General features: G+C 42.2%; 1 long non-coding RNA gene across 1 annotated transcript; it reads left to right on the top strand.

Annotated features, from left to right (window-relative positions):
• Positions 1–15,068: 15,068 nt before the first annotated feature.
• LOC126992823 (uncharacterized) lies at positions 15,069–16,936 on the top strand. The gene is made up of 2 exons (XR_007747102.1): positions 15,069–15,426; positions 15,912–16,936. It is a non-coding gene; the product is annotated as an uncharacterized LOC126992823 (long non-coding RNA).
• The last annotated feature ends 567 nt before the right edge of the window (positions 16,937–17,503 follow it).

Raw genomic sequence — 17,503 nt, 5'->3', positions numbered from 1 at the left:
CATGGCGGCGGAATTTAAGAGGTAGAAGACTATCAGTAAGTGGAGAAGAGCAGATGAGACGAAAAGCCTTAGACTCCACTCTGTCCAGAAGAGCTGTGTGAGTGGTGCCCCCCCACAAGTGAGATGCATACCCCATACGAGAACGGACAAGGCCCCTATAAATGGAAAGCATCTGTGCGGGGGAGAAGAGCTGGCGGAGACGATACGTTCTGTATCGTCTCCGCCAGCTCTTCGAGCTCTTCGAGCAAGCTGATTTAGTGAGAGGAGATGTGAAGTTTCCAGTTGAGATTTTGAGCTAAGGATAGACCAAGGATATTTAGTGTTGAAGAAGGTGACAGCTGAGTGTTATCAAAGAATAGGGGATAGGTGTTTGGAAGATTGTGTCGAGTTGATAGGTGGAGGAATTGGGTTTTTGAGGCATTGAAGGACACAAGGTTCCTTTTACCCCAATCGGAAATGATAGCAAGATCTGAGATTAAGCGTCCTGCAGGCTCCAGTCTGGAGTCTTGTAATACCTGTTGAGAAGGTCTTCTGTTTAAAGAAGTTGAATAATGCGGAGTAGAGTCGTCAGCGTATGAATGGACAGGACAGTTTGTTATGGAAAGAAGATCATTGATGGATAACAGGAAGAGAGTGGATGATAGGACAGAGCCCTGTGGAATACCACTGTTGATAGGTTTAGGGGAAGAACAGTGACCGTCTACCACAGCGGAGATAGAACGGCCGGAAAGGAAACTGGAGATAAAGGAACAGAGAGAAAGATAGAAACCGTAAGAGGGCAGTTTAGAAAGCAAAGAGTTGTGCCAGACTCTATCGAAAGCTTTCGATATGTCAAGCGCAACTGCGAAAGTTTCACTGAAACGGCTAAGAGAGGATGACCAAGAGTCAGTTAATAGAGTAAGATGATCGCCAGTATAACGCCCCTTGCGGAACCCATACTGGCGATCAGATAGAAGGTCAGAAGAGGAAAGGTGCTTTTGAATCTTCCGGTTAAGGATTGATTCAAATGCTTTAGATAGACAGGAAAATAAAGTTATAGGGAGGTAGTCTGAGGGGTTGGAGCGGTCACCCTTCTTAGGCACAGGCTGTATGAAGGCTTACTTCCAGCAGGAAGGGAAGGTAGATGTTGATAGGCAGAGACGAAAGTGTTTGACCAGGAAGAGTGTCAGCACGGAGGCACAGTTTTTAAGGACAATAGGAGGCACTCCATCGGAGTCCATAAGCCTTCTGAGAGTTAAGGCCAGAGAGGGCATAGAAAACATTGTTCTTAAGAATCTCAATAACAGGCATAAAGGAGTCAGGGGGGGGGATAACTAGGAGAAATATGCCCAGAATCGTCCAGAGTGGAGTTTTTACAGAAAGTTTGAGAGAAGAGTTCAGCCTCAGAGATAAATGAGACGGCGGTGCTGCCGTCGGGGTTAAGGAGAGGAGGGAAAAATGAAAAAGTGAAATTGGAGATGTTTTTGGCTAGGTGCCAGAAGTCCCCGGAAGAATTAGAAATAAACAAGGTTTTGACATTTTATGTTAATGAAGGAGGTTTTAGTAAGACGAAGAATAGATTTGGCACGATTCCGGGCAGAAATATAAAGATCATGGTTAGCAGGAGTGCGAAGGCTCTGGTACCTTTTGTGAACTGCCTCAGTGCCTCTCTATCTTTGACATCACGAGAACAAGCGTGATTAAACCAAGGCATTTTAGCATGAGGAATAGAGAAAGTACGTGGGATGTATGCCTCCATTCCAGAGACAATCATGTTGCGCTGGGCACACACAGAGGGGTCTCTCTCCTGGAAGCAGTAATCATTCCACGGGAAATCGGAAAAGTACACCATCAAGTCGTCCCACCGGGCTGAAGCAAAATGCCAGAAGCATCGCCTCTTCGGTGGATCCATAGTGTGTACAGGAGCGATAGGAGAGGATACAGGAATAAGGTTGTGATCGGAGGAGCTCAACGGAGAGAACAGTTTGACAGAGTAAGCAGAAGGGTTAGAGGTAAGGAAGAGGTCTAGTATGTTGTGCCTGTCTCCAAGACGGTCGGGAATACGTGTAGGGTGCTGAACCAACTGCTCTTGATCGTTGAGGAGAGCAAAGTTGTAGGCTTGTTCACCAGGCTGGTCAGTGAAAGAAGATGAAAGCCAAAGCTGGTGGTGAACATTGAAATCTCCTAGGAGGGAGATTTCAGCAAAGGGAGAGTTGGTCAAGATGTGCTCCACTTTAGAGTTCAAGTAGTCAAAGAATTTTACATAGTTAGTAGAGTTAGGTGAGAGCTAAACAACACAAATGTATTTAGTAATAGGTAGAATGACAATAAAGTCTTAGCCAGATGGTGGAAAATTCTGAAGAGTCAAGGTCGATGGCTTACCACGAGTATTTGGCTTTCTGGAGACCTGTGTCGAAGTACAAGGATCAGAATCTTCAAGTTGCTTGTGCTCCCTATCTTACTCTACAGCTGTTAAACTTAAACAATAAACAGGGACTTTGAATGGGTGATTATGCCTGTGGTGATACGTGTCTAATTAGCATTATGGGATATCGACTGCATGACTGTGTCAAACCGGCGACTACTCCGTGAGACTGATATGACATACTACCCGCATAGTATGGCAACTCCAACTTCGGTGACACGGGCATGTGGCACGCTACCCAGAAGCCAACCCTGCTCATCGGGTCTTCTCTATAAGAGACAATCTTGAGTGGAGGAGGCCAAGGGGTCGCCCACAGACTCCGTGGTTTGAGGAAGTCGATATATCCTGCTAGGACGTACTAAGGATGAAATGGGAGCATGCATGGAGACTAGCCCGGAGGGACCATCAGATTCGGCGTCGTAGAGTGGGCGAGATGACGCGCCCCAATTGACTGATTGATTGAATGTATGCCCTGAGAGTATGAAAACAATTAAAGCAGTATTTGGTCGGCGATCAACCATCTCAGGCTAGCATTATTTTAGCACCAAAATATTTAGGGTTACGGCAGATTAAGGAAAGTTTAGGTCGGGTAAAGCAACATAATATACGATTTACTCCTAATCTGCATTCCTAAAACTTGTCCATGTCCTTTGAAATACCCCCAAATTTTCAACACTTTGCGTCCATTTTGTATCATATTGAACTAGTTCTGCTACTCCTTCCCCTCCAACGCTATTATCCACAGCTTTCCTTCCTCCTGGCTCCTTCATTGTGCTTTTAAGCGGCATAATTACGAGACACAATTAGGCACCATCCCGACGGCGTTCCCTCACCTACCTACAAGGAAAGAGGTTCTCCTAAGGTCGGGCTTAGCTGGAAAACCCTCATTTTCCAACAAGAACAAAATTACACCAAATTGCTGTCATTAAGGTTCTCTCAGGTCTCCGTTTCCATTTGCATTTATCACACGCTCAAGGGGACTCACGGAGAATAGGAAAAATAGAATGAAGAGAGAGAGAGAGAGAGAGAGAGAGAGAGAGAGAGAGAGAGAGAGAGAGAGAGAATTTACATAGATTTACATAGAAAATCAGACAACACAGACCCCATGGTCCAGACTAAGTGGTCTGTCCTTAAACCTAAGTGATTCTACATTAATCAGAAGGCTCCAAAACGCTGCATTTCAACTCTAGTTAATATTAAGTTGAAGGAATCGTGTTACACTGGACCACTGAAGGAGGGAGCTTATTCCATTCTTGCACTACAACGTTGGTGAAGAAAAATTTGGTGCAGTCTGAATTTACTTGTCTACATTTGAGTTTTACGCCATTGTTCCTCGTACGCAAAGTGTCATCGATCATAAACAATGTTGATCTGTCTACATTCGTGAAACCATTAAGTATTTTAAAACATTCGATCAGTTTTCCTCGGAGGCGACGTTTCTCAAGAGAGAACATATTAAGGGTGGAAAGCCTTTCATCGTAAGATTTGTTGCCCGACGCTGAACACCTTCTAATTTAGCAATGTCCTTTGCATGGTGGGGAGACCAAAACTGTACCGCATATTCCAAGTGGGACTAAACTATTGTGTAGTGGAAGTATTACATCTATATTCTTGAATAAAAAGTTTGTTTTAATGAAGCCCAACATTCTGTTCGCTTTAATTGCTGCATCGATGCATTACAGTGAGAATTTGAGGTTTGACGCGATTTTGACCCCCAAGTCCTTAACGCATTGAACGCTTTTGAGTTTAACGCCGCGCATTTCGTAATCGAACTTCTTATTCCTTGTTCCAACTTGAAGGACCTGGCACTTGTCTACGTTAAAGGCATCTCCCATTTATCCGACCAAGCTGAAATTTTGTGCAAATCCTCTTCGAGGCTTTGCCTGTTTTCGTAAGTGTGAACCGAATTACTAATCTTTGAGTCGCCTGCAAATTTACTAATGCGATTATTGAGTCCAACATCCACATCGTTGATGTTAATAATGAAAAGCAGTGGGCCAAGAACCGAGCCCTGAGGGACGCAACTAGTGACCGCCGCCCACTCTGAGTTAAATCCGGCAATCATCACTCTTTGTTGTCTGTTGCTCAACCAATTCGCGATCTATTGGTGTACTTGACCGTCAATACCTATTTGCTTTAATTTGTAATTTATGATGTGGAACTTTATCAAACGCTTTCTGGAAATCAAGATAGACTACGTCCAGTGATTTGGTTAGGTCATAAACTGAGAAGAGGTCGTTATAAAAAGGTCAATAGGTTTGATAGGCAGCATTTTTTGTTACGGAACATGTTGTGAGTCCCCAATTAATGAGTGGCTTTCAAGGTAACTCACAATATTGTCTCTAATTATGCTTTCAAGTAGCTTACCTAAAACTGAAGTTAGACTAATGGGCCTGTAATTAGCTGGTAATTTTTTGTCTCCTTTCTTACAAATCGGTGTCACATTAGCCTTTTTCCAATCCGAAGGGACGATTCCTTGTCGCAAGGATTTATTGAATACGGTTGTGAGGGAGGAGAGTATTTCGCTTTTTGTTTATTTAACCAGTGTGGGATATACTTTGTCAATTCCACTTCTGATCGCCTTTTGTTGTTTATGTAGCTGAAGAAGTATTTCGGATTATTTTTACAGTTGGCCGCAATATTTTCTTCATATCTCCGCTCTGCCTGACATACTAATCTTTTTACTCGTCGCCTGGCATCATGATAAAGTCTAATGTTGTCGGGCGTGCTTTGCTTTTTCTTTAGCCTGTAAAACAATTTTATCTCCTTGACTGAGTGTTTAATTTCGCTATTAAACCAAGATGGGCTTTTATTAGTGATACCTCGCTTCTCACGCAAAGGGACGAATGTGTTCTGCTGAGTGAGTAAATGATTTTTAAAGCTTAGCTAGGCGTCCTCTACATTGCCGTCATGTGATAGTTGCATTTCTGTTAGTTTTCGTCGGATTTCTACGAAGTTAGCTCTTTTGAAATTGGGCACCTTTACTTTATTTTCAGTCACCTATGTTTGAGCTCTAATGTCGACGCGCACTAATTTATGATCTCAAGAACCGAGGGGTTCTCCTACCGTGACATTACTGACTAGGTTATCTTGGGTCGTTATAACAAGGTCTAGTATGTTATTTTGTCGAGTTGGTTCAGAAACCCTTTGGCTTAGATAATTTTCCTCTAAAAATTCGATCATTCTATGTGACTCGCCTTCTGTACCTGACAGTGTTGCCCAGTCGATATGGGGAAGGTTAAAGTCTCCTAATATCAGTGAGTCGCTTTTATTTAGTGACTGCCTTAAAACGCTGTACATTTCAAGATCGGCATCGAGTGATTGCCCCGGAGGCCTGTATGTGACAGATATACTTAGATTGACCATTGCAATGTTTACTCGCACGCACAAATATTCAACGTTACTGTCTCCTGGTGTTCTGTTAGTGTGATACAAATAGCTTTTGACAAAAAGGGCGACACCACCACCTCTACGGTTTACACGATCTTTGTTGAAGAGTCTGTAGCCATCTACGTTGTATTCTGTACTTAAATCAATATTTGTGGTTTCGATAAATATTTCGGTTATAGCAATTACGTCAAAATTTTCTGTCAGAGCAAGACATCTCAGTTCATCGAACTTGTTTCTTAGGCTACGCGCATTGAAACTAAGGACTCTTAGGTAATCTTGAGGCTTGGTAATAGAGGTGGTGGTACTTGCGGGTTCATGGTTACGCGTTTGATGCGATGCATGGCGTCTATTTACGCGGTCGGGGTGGCGGTCGGGGTGGAGGGACGAGGCTGAGAGCGGTTTTTTGATCGGGTGTCACGTACTGCGTCGTTGAGGAGCCTTCCGAATCTGGCTGCCCCGATGGGGGACAAGTGTATTCCGTCCCTGTGGAAGAGTTTACTCTGGCCGTAGAAATTGTCCCAGGCGTTAAAGAACTCAACGTCAAGCTCTCTGCAAAGAGTCTGTAAGCGGTTGTTGAGGCTGAAGGCCTTGCTGAAGAAGTCGCTCTCATCCCACGTCCGTGGTAGAATTCCTGAAATCAGAATGTTAGGGGATTTAGACTTATACTGCTGGATGAGCCTACGGTACTTGTCCAGCAGTTCCTCAGACCGGACCAGGGTGACGTCGTTCGTACCTGTATGGAGAACAAAGAGTGAGTCATTAGAAGCCTCTGCGGAGACCTCATCCAGGGCAGCTGTGATGTCGTCAACTCCAGCTCCGGGATAACAGTAGTCAAGCCTACGACGGGTAACTCTTCCACAGAATTCAACCACCTGATGGCGAATCATAGAGTTACCGACCAAGAAGGTGCTCTGCTCCTCGTCCTCCTCCTCCAGTATGGCAAATCTGTTGTAGCAATGAGTAAGATAAATGGCTCTCCTGCAAGGTTTCAGAGAGAGAGAGAGAGAGAGAGAGAGAGAGAGAGAGAAGAGAGAATAATTGAATTACACCACCATTAACAGACCCCATTGGTCCAGACTGTTCTCTGTCCTTAAACCTCTAGTTTATATTAAGTTGAAGGAAGTGACGGTCGAGCTTTTTTTTGAAGGAGTCAATCGTTTTACACTGGACGCGGTGGGAGCTTATTCCATTCTCGCACTACAACGTTGGTGAAGAAAAATTTGGTGCAGTCTGAATTTACTTGTCTACATCTGAGTTTTATGCCATTGTTCCTCGTGCGCAAAGTGTCATCGATCATAAACAATATTGATCTGTCTACATTCGTGAAACCATTAAGTATTTTAAAACATTCGATCAGTTTTCCTCGGAGGCGACGTTTCTCAAGAGAGAACATGTTAAGGGTGGAAAGTCTTTCTTCGTAGGATTTGTTGCGCAAGGAAGGGATCATTTTCGTTGCCCGACGCTGAACACCTTCTAATTTAGCAATATCCTTTGCATGGTGAGAAGACCAAAACTGTACTGCATATTCCAAGTGGGGTCTGACTAAACTATTGTAGAGCGGAATTATTACATGTTTATTCTTGAATAAAAAGTTTCTTTTAATGAAGCCCAATATTCTGTTCGCTTTATTTGCTGCATCGATGCATTGCTGTGAGAATTTTAGGTTTGACGTGATTTTAACCCCCAAGTCCTTGACGCATTGAACGCTTTTAAGTTTAACGCCGCGCATTTCGTAATCGAACTTTTTATTCGTCGTTCCTACTTGAAGGACCTGGCACTTGTCTACGTTAAAGGGCATCTCCCATCTATCCGACCAAGCTGAAATTTTGTGCAAATCCTCTTGGAGACTTTGCCTGTCTTCGTCAGTGAGAACCGAGTTACCAATCTTTGTGTCGTCTGTAAATTTACTAATGCGATTCTTGAGTCCAACATCCACGTCGTTGGTGTAAATAATAAAGAGCACTGGGCCAAGAACCGAGCCCTGAGGGACGCCACTAGTGACCGGCGCCCACTCTGAGTTAAATCCGTCAATCACTACTCTTTGTTGTCTGTTGCTCAACCAATTAGCGATCCATTGGTTTACTTGACCGTCAATACCTATTTGCTTTAATTTGTAAAGTAATTTATGATGTGGGACTTTATCAAGTAGTAGTAGTAGTAGTAGTAGTAGTAGTGGTAGCGATCGAGTAGTAGCAGTAGTGATGGAGGTTGATGTAGCAATAGTAGTAAATCTAGCAGTAGCAGCATGGTAGTCTATTTATTATTATTACTATTATTATTATTATTATTATTATTATTATTATTATTATTATTATTATTGTTATTGTTATTATTATTATTATTATTATTATTATTATCTTTATTAATATTATAATTATAATTATTGTTATTATTGTAATTATATTATTATTATTATTATTATTATTATTATTATTATTATTATTATTATTATTATTGTCATCATTATTATCACTTATTACTTTTATTATTATAATTAGCACTTGTTATTTTCATTATTGTTATTAACATTGTTTTTGGTATTATTACTATTATCATTATTAGTATTGTTATTATTGTCATTATTATTGTTATTATTATTTTTCTTCATTATTATTATTATTATTATTATTATTATTATTATTATTATTATTATTATTATTATTATTATTATTATTATTATTATTATTATTATTATTATTATTATTATTATTATTATTATTATTATTATTATTATCATTACAATTATTATTATTGTTATTATTATTATTATTATTATTATTATTAGTAGTAGTAGTAGTAGTAGTAGTAGTAGTAGTAGTAGTAGTATTTTCATTATTATTATTATTATTATTATTATTATTATTATTATTATTATTATTATTATTATTATTATTATTATTATTATTATTATTATTATTATCATTATTATTAATATCATCTTTATTATTATTAATAGTATTATTTGCATTATTATAATCACTTATTATTTTGATTATATTTATTATTATTATTATTATTATTATTATTATTATTATTATTATTATTATTATTATTATTATTATTATTATTGTTGTTATCAATATCTATAATATTTTTATTATTATTATTATTATTGTTATTAGTTATTTTTATAATTGTTATTCTTATTATTTTTATTATTATTTATATAATTAGTAGTAGTACTATTAATATTATTAATAGCAGCATTACTATTGTTATTATTATAACTATTACCTGATATAGTAATGATTTTTGTTGTTATTTTATTTTTATTATTATTATTATTATTATTATTATTATTATTATTATTATTATTATTATTATTATTATTATTATTATTTTTATTATTGATTTTATTATTATTATTATTATTATTATTATTATTATTATTATTATTATTATTATTATTATTAACATTATTAGTAATAAAATATTGGGACGCATTTTTGTCTGTTAAAATTACTGTCACTGTCATTGTCACTTTCCTTCTACCTCGTATTATCTATAATAAAAGTATTATCACAACTCTAATGTTTTACTATCAGTGTTAATATTTTTACAATGAAGGAGGTAATCTAAGGCTAAATTAATAATTAACACTGCTGGTGCTACTCCTGGAAATAATATTCGAGAATAAGCTACAGTGGACGTGTAACAGAACTGGATGGAGAGACCTTTTTTATTATTTTATGTGTGTTTGTGTGTGTGTGAGAGAGAGAGAGAGAGAGAGAGAGAGAGAGAGAGAGAGAGAGAGTAGCAGCTCTGTCAGCAGCGAGGAGAACGTTGATGGAGCCCGCCCGCCTCGCTGACGTCACTACCCCTACGCACAGGCCTTCATGGATTGACGGGAATGTCTACCCAGCAGGTGAAGGTGGTTGTTCCCAGGTGGCGAGGAACATGCCGCACACCAATGGTGCTGCTAAACTCAGTAAACGTGTCGAAAAAAAGGCTTTTGAAATAGTGACACTAGAAAAGTGACACTTTAAGCCTTTGAAAAGTGCACAATCTGACATATGTTTATGTTCTGGTGCTCTCGGTCGTTCCCACGTTCGCGTGTCAACCAAAATGCATTTTTTTAAGTACTGCCTAAAGCGCCGGTAGGTTGTCTTGAGGGGTCTCTTCGACAATCCCAGCCCGTTAGTGGTGAAGGCGAATTTTATTTAAAGTGGCTGCCGTGATATATAACTTTCTTGTTCGTTGCTGCTCCCCGGTGCTCCTCTTGACCGAGTTCGCTGAAGTTAGAGTTCATTGAAGACCTGGGCATGTGGGCGATCTTCCACCACTCGGCGATGATTTGAAAAATCAGCGTGTAAGGGTGGGACTCGAACCTAGTCCACGCTAGGTCCACGGGTTCACCACGCCCGTATGCTGACCACTCGGCCAGCGTGTAGTTTATTCACTGTAAAATTTAAAAAGAAAAAAAAAAAAACAGAGAGAGAGAGAGAGAGAGAGACCACACGGGCCATTTGATCCAGATTAGGTTGTCTGCCAAAGTGAAATTATATTAATTGTATGACACCAATGCTTTGCATTTCTACTTAGTAAATATTAAGATGAAGGAAATGTCGATCGAGCTTGTTTTAAATTAATCAATCGTTTTGCAATGGACTCCTGATGATAGGAACATATTCCATTCCCGGGCTACAACGTTGGTCAAGAAAAATTTGGGGCAGTCTGAATTTGTTTGTTTGCATTTAAGTTTTGTGGCATAATTTTTCGTTTGAGACGTATCTTCGATCAAATCATTTGGATTTGTCAACAATTGTGAAGCCGTTCAACATTTTGAAACATTCTATCAGTTTTCCTCGGGGGTGACGTCTCTCATGAAAGAAGAGTTTAAGAGATGAGAGCCTTTCATTGAAAAGTTTGTTGCGCAAGGAGATCCTCTTTGTTGCAGTACGTTGAACACCTTTAAATTCAGCAATGTCCTTCGCATGGTGGGGAGACCAGTATTGTACCACATATTCCAAGTATAAACTATTGTACAGTGGAAGTATTTCATCTTTATTCTTGAATGGAATCGTGCCAAATCTATTCTTCGACTTACCAAAAACTCTTTCATAAACAGAAAATGTCAAAACCTTGCTTTTTTAAATTCTTCCCGTGACTTCTGGCACTTAGGCAAAAATATCTCCTCCAATTTCACTTCTTCATCTTTCTCTCCTCTCCTTAACCCTCCTTAACTCCTTAATCTCTAAGGCTGAACTCTTCTCTCAAACTTTCTGCAACAACTCCACTCTGGACGATTCTGGGCATATTCCTTCTACTCATCCCCCCTCTGACTCCTATATGCCTGTTATTAAGATTCTTCGGAATAATGTTTTCTATGCCCTCTTTGGCCTCAACTTTCAGAAGGCTTATGGACCTCATGGAGTGCCTCCTATTGTCCTTAAAAACTGTGCCTCCTTGCTGACACCCTGCCTGGTCAAACTCTTTCGCCTCTGCCTGTCAACATCCACCTTTCCTTCCTGCTGGAAGTACGCCTTCATACAGCCTGTGACTAAGAAGGGTGACCGTTCCAATCCCTCAAACTACAGCCCTATAGCTTTACTTTCCTGTCTATCTAAAGCTTTTGAATCAATCCTTAATCGAAAGATTCAGAAGCACCTTTCCACTCCTGACCTTCTATCTGATCGCCAGTATAGGTTCCGTAAGGGGCGTTCTACTGGCGATCTTTTTACTCTCTTAACTGATTCTTGGTCATCCTCTCTTAGCCGTTTCGGTGAAACTTTCTCAGTTGCGCTAGACATATCGAAAGCTTTCGATAGAGTCTGGCACAAGTCTTTGTTTTCTAAACTGCCCTCCTACGGATTATATCCCTCTCTGTTCCTTTATCTCCAGTTTCCTTTCCAGCCGTTCTATCTGTGCTGTGGTAGATGGTCACTGTTCTTCCCCTAAAGTAACCTATCAACAGTGGTGTTCCACAGGGCTCTGTCCTATCACCCACTCTCTTCCTGTTATTCATCAATGATCGTCTTTCCATAACAAACTGTCCTATCCACTCTTACGCTGACGACTCCACTCTGCACTGGAGACTGCAGAACGCTTAATCTCAGATCTTGCTATCATTTCCGATTGAGGTAAAAGGAACCTTGTGTCCTTTAATGTCTCGAAAACCCAATTTCTCCACCTATCAACTCGACACAATCTTCCAAACACCTATCCCCTATTCTTCGACAACACTCAGTTGTCACCGTCTTCAACACTAAACATCCTCGGTCTACCCATAACTCAAAATCTTAACTGGAAACTTCACATCTCCTCTCTCACTAAATCAGCTTCCTCGAGGTTGGGCGTTCTGTATCGTCTCCGCCAGTACTTCTCCCCCGCAAAGTTGCTATCTATATATAGGGGCCTTGTTGTGCCTCGTATGGAGTATGCATCTCACGTGTAGGGGGGGCTCCACTCACACAGCTCTGTTGGACAGAGAGGAGTCTAAGGCTCTTCGTCTCATCAGCTCTCCTCCTCTTACTGATAGTCTTCTACCTCTTAATTTCTGCCGCCATGTTGCCTCTCTCTTCTATCGATATTTTCACGCTGACTGCTCTTCTGAACTTGCTAACTGCATGCCTCCTCCCCTCCCGCGGCCTCGCCGCACACGACTTTCTACTCAAGCTCATCCCTTTACTCTCCAAATCCCTTACGCACGAGTTAACCAGCATCTTCACTCTTTCATCCCTCACGCTGGTAAACTCTGGAACAATATTCCTTCATCTGTATTTCCTCCCAAGAGGAGGGTATCAGGACACCTCTCCTCCTGAAATTGACCTATCTTTCGGCCACTCCTCTTGACTCTTTTGTAGGAGCAATGAGTAGCGGGCTTTTGTATTATTGTTTACTTTTTTTTTGCCCTTGAACAGTTTCCTCTACTGTAAAAAAAAAGAGCTCATGTCTCTCGTTGTAACATTGATGTGAGAGACCGCTTCTTCTCATTGAGAGTAATTAACACTTAAAACAGCTTGCCGGATTCTGTTTTTTTTTTCTGTCATTTCGGTGAATTCCTTCAAGCACCAGCTGGACAAGCATCTTGTTCAGCTCTTATACGAGTTTAATTAATTTGCCATGTGGTCTGGTTTTTCTTTTGGGTGTTTTGTTTGGATTGTCGTTATTGACTGGGTCTTGAAAATAGTAGATACTTGTCCGTGCCATCTAGCGATGTCATATTAGCCAACCATCTAACCATCTTGATGAAAAACGTTTTGGTTGGAGACATCGCAGTATTTTTGGATGGGGCGTGTCCCCATCCAGGTAAGAAATCCAGGTAAGAAATCACAACAACGATAGCATCTACCACTGACGGGGCTCTGGAGGCCGTGATCCCACAGCCTAACTAGCCCCATATAGTACTTCCATTTGAAGCTGGCCGGTGGGGTGCAGGCCGATGAGGGTCCTCTTGGTTTTCTTAGGGTTGGTTGTGCTGCCTTCTCTTCTCTACCTTTAAACGTTTGTTCCAAAATTCCTGAATATAATGTTTAATTTCTTCTCTTCTGTTTATGTTTCCAAACAATAGTTCACTAAGAATATTTCTTTGTATGGTTTGCTAAATAAATCGTCGGTTCGAATCTCCACGCTACCACCTGGAATTTTTCAGTCACCGCCGAGCGGCCTAAGACTACCCACATGCTGTCCAGAAGACTACCCATCAACCTGGACTCTAGAAGAAACCGTCTAGTGAATCAAGAATGAGTTCCGGGGCGCAGCATGAGCCAAGCATAACTGGCGCCACTATAAAAAAATAGCCTGCACCATGATGGGCTTGGGCCGACTACCTGGCGCTACAGGCAGAGATGTAAAAAAAAAAATGCTTTTAGTTTCTTGAGAAAAACTGCAATATAATAAGAAATGTTGTAGATCTTCTATTTCTGCCTTGCATTTCGTACGTGTTGTGTTACCATTATGGAATCTGTTTCTGTCATTGAGGGCAACCATGTTGGCTCCACACCTGAAAAATGTCACTGATGAAAGCTGGTTGTCTAACACTTGTCTTCCTGAATCTGTAGCTTACAGTTCCTGTACAGGGCAGCGCTACTTTTATATAGAAGTTCTTCTCTAAAGTTCTTTGAGCCCCATTTCTTCACTATAGTTTATTTTTTTCTTTATTTGATATTTTCATATTTAATTTAATTTATATTTTATTTTATTTTACAATTCTAGCTTTAATAGCAGTACTTCCAATTTCCACCCTTGATATGCTGGCTTTTGCATGATTTGGTGGTCTAAATATGAGTCTATAGGCTTTATTTTCCAGGGATTGTAGGTTATTTAAATCTATTCTGTTGAAATTTATTATGTCCACTCCATGCATGAAAGATGGGCCGAGACACTTTTCCAGTATGTTTTGCCAATGAGCAATCTGTTACGGCTTTTGCTAAAATTGGTGTTACTAACGGTTTCAGGGGCCGTGTTCCCCTGTTTTTCGCAAATAAAACTTTAACAAAGCGTCGGACAAGGATGTTAGTTTGGCAGTGGATGTTTGAGACCCCGACCTAATGGGCAAAAATATGATTTGGTGTCACATGTGGATAATGAAGCACTTATAAGAGTAAATTTAGGGTAAACTTGGCTAAAAGTTAAAGGCACTGTGAGCGAGGCTAGCCCCGCCCCGCTCATCTTCTCGTGACTTCAAAGTGACGTTTAGCTCTGACGTATGAGTAATCATCCATCCAACCAGCAATTATGTCTTACTGCTTCACACACACACACACACACACACACACACACACACACACACACACACCGTAGCAATATTTAATCTACTGTAAATATGGATGTTCCTTATATGGACTATCATATCAGTTCGGGAGAAACAGTTTTACTCGAAGGAAATTACTTATCCTTTACATGGAAAATGTGACTATTGGTAGTACATGCTACATGTGTGTAAGCGAGCAGTAGTTTCTGGTTTCATCCCTTGTTGGTTCATCAACCTCCCCCATACCCTACCTTTCCTTCCTCACACAATCATCCCCACCCAACTACCCAACAACACCTTTGTCGTTGGCGGGGCTAGCCTCGCTCACAGTGCCTTTAACTTTTAGCCAAGTTTACCCTAAATTTACTCTTATAAGTGCTTCATTATCCACATGTGACACCAATTCATATTTTTGCCCATTAGGTCGGGGTCTCAGACATCCACTGCCAAAATAACATCCTTGTCCGACGCTTTGTTAAAGTTTTATTTGCAAAAAACAGGGAAACACGGCCCCTGAAACCTTTAGTAATTGATTCATAAAGATTTTCCCTTTCTTTATCATCTTTTCTTTGTGTTGCTTGAAACAATCTTTTTTTTTTATCTTTAATTGTTACACCCAAATGGTCAGTTTGTTTCTCTACTTTTATTTCTCTTATTTCTTGCAGTTTTTTCTTCATTTTAAATATTGTTACACCAGTGGGTGTGCTTGCGTGTTTGTTTGTGTTGTATGTGTGTGATTGCATGTGTAATGTGATGAAATCGTGCGTAGCATGATGCAATGTTAACTTGAATGGTGCAACAGTTGGAGGGTGAGCGATGCAGGGCGTATGGGGAGACGAGACGAGAGAGGGATGATGGCGTGCGCTGCGGGGCAGATGAGGGCGAGTTGCGAGAGAGACGCGCTGCGGCGCGGTTGAGGCGTGACTGCTGGGTTGGAGTGGTTGGTGTTTGTGCTTGCCTGAAGAGCCGTATGCGTGACTGTCGTGCCCCTGAGTGCCCGTTTAGATGTACCGTGCCCTGTGGACTTAAGTGTACGTGGTTGGAGCCTGTCCCAGGCCCAAGGACGTGGCGCGGGCGGGAAACACGGACGGGCTGGAGAAGGGGGCCGAATCCCAGCCGTCGTCCGTCCCCTGGCCCCGCCTTGTGTAAGCTGCCGCCGCCCGACCAGCGCGATGCAAGTGGGAGGCTTAGTGGACGGGAAGCCATGTCGCCTGACAGTGAACACCGGGGCTGAGGAGGCCTCGGTGCGGCCCAACACGGGGTACCGTGTGCAGCTCGAGGGGCCAGTGGAGGCTTGTGCCGGCGTGGGCACCGCAGTGGAGCGGCTGCCAAGTGTGCGTCGCCGGTCTGTAGGAGCCGTGCCTGCTGGGCCTCTACTACCTAACGCAGACCAAGGCTTGTGTTGGCCTCGGACGCAAGCAGGAGGGGGTGCGTGGACAGGTGCCCTTGCTTCCGGAGGTTTTCGAGCTTGGCTGCGCGGGGGTAGTTACAGCCGAGCGAGGGCACCCTGCCCCGAGGGTGGAGGCCAGGATCTGTTGTCGACTATCCAGAGCGTTGCATGGAGCAGAAGGCGTGGAAGAGCCCACTGAGGACTTGCGGCTGGTCGAGTGGCTGACGGGCGGAGCCCCTTGGGGGCGCGGGAGGAGCTGGTTGCGGTGCTGGTGGCTGACCTCTTCGACGAGGCTCATGAGGAAACCGCTGGTGCCAAGCTGGGCACCTGTGAGAAGGGTGGGAGCCCCAGCAGCAGCGAAGAGGACGTGACAGAGGTCGACCGAGACGCGGACGAGCGCTTGTAGGATGCGGGCGATGCGGCGGACGCCAGTGGTGACCCTCAACCAGGATTTGGGGCTGGAGACGCCCCTATGGGTGCCACCGCCTGCATGCCGCCCTCCGCACCTCCATACCAGCGACCTTGGCAGGAGCGGCTAAGACCGGGTTGGATGAGAGACTTCTGCGATGTTCCAGAGGACTAATTAATTTTCTTTATTTCATGTGTTTTCTATTTTGTATGTTGGGGCAGCCGGGTCGACTGCCTTTGAAGGGGGGGAGGGGGGATAGTGTTACACCAGTGGGTGTGCTTGGGTGTTTGTTTGTGTTGTATGTGTGTGATTGCATGTGTAATGTGATGAAATCGTGGGTAGCATGATGCAAAGTTAACTTATAATGGTGCAACAGTTGGAGGGTGAGCGATGCAGGGGGTATGGGGAGACGAGATGAGAGAGGGGTGACGGCGTGCGCTGCGGGACAGTTGAGGCCACTTGAGGGAGAGTTGCGAGAGAGACGCGCTGCGGGGCGGTTGAGGCGTGACTGCTGAGTTGGAGTGGTCGGTGTTTATGCTTCGGAGAGCTGTGTGCGTGACTGTCGTGCCCCTGAGTGCCCCTTTAGATGTACCGTGCCCTGTGGACTTCAGTGTACGTGTTTGGAGCTTGAGAGTAAAGTAGGAAACCTGTGTTATGTGTTTCTTTGTGACTTGCCTCGTTCCTTGCCTCCCTCGTGGTGCTGCGGTCTGAGTGTGGGCCGCTGTCGGCTGGCGCCCGCTTTGCTGTCCTTCTGTTCACGACCTGTGTGTTGTGGGAGGTGGCTTAATTAACAATATAATGATATTGCTTTTCTCTTTGTTTGTCAGTAAGCCATACTCTTCAACCACTTGTCTAGTTTTTGTAGTCCTATCTCTGCATCTTCAACTGACTGCGTCAAGTTAAAGCCGTCATCTGCATAAAAAGTGTGTTTATATAAAAGGTTTCATCCTTGAACCCAATATGTGTCTCATTAAGTTTTTCAGTTATTGAGTATGTAATCAGTTTAAAAAGTGTCGTTGATACTGTACATCCTTGCTTTATGCCGCTACTTATTTCCACTTCTAACTGAACTTCATTGCCTAATTTAATACTGGTTTTATCCTGTGAGTATTCTCTGCCAATAATATCTACAATATTTCATGAATATAATATGAATGTTTATCAGAGTTTTTAATTAGATTTTTTTTCTCTTTTAATTCGAATCTTATGCTCTGGTAA

This window comes from Eriocheir sinensis, chromosome 7 (assembly GCF_024679095.1).
Source record: "Eriocheir sinensis breed Jianghai 21 chromosome 7, ASM2467909v1, whole genome shotgun sequence".
NCBI classification, from domain to species: domain Eukaryota; kingdom Metazoa; phylum Arthropoda; class Malacostraca; order Decapoda; family Varunidae; genus Eriocheir; species Eriocheir sinensis.
The sequence above is the reverse complement of the archived record's forward strand: the minus strand, read 5'-3'. Positions and strand labels throughout refer to the sequence as shown.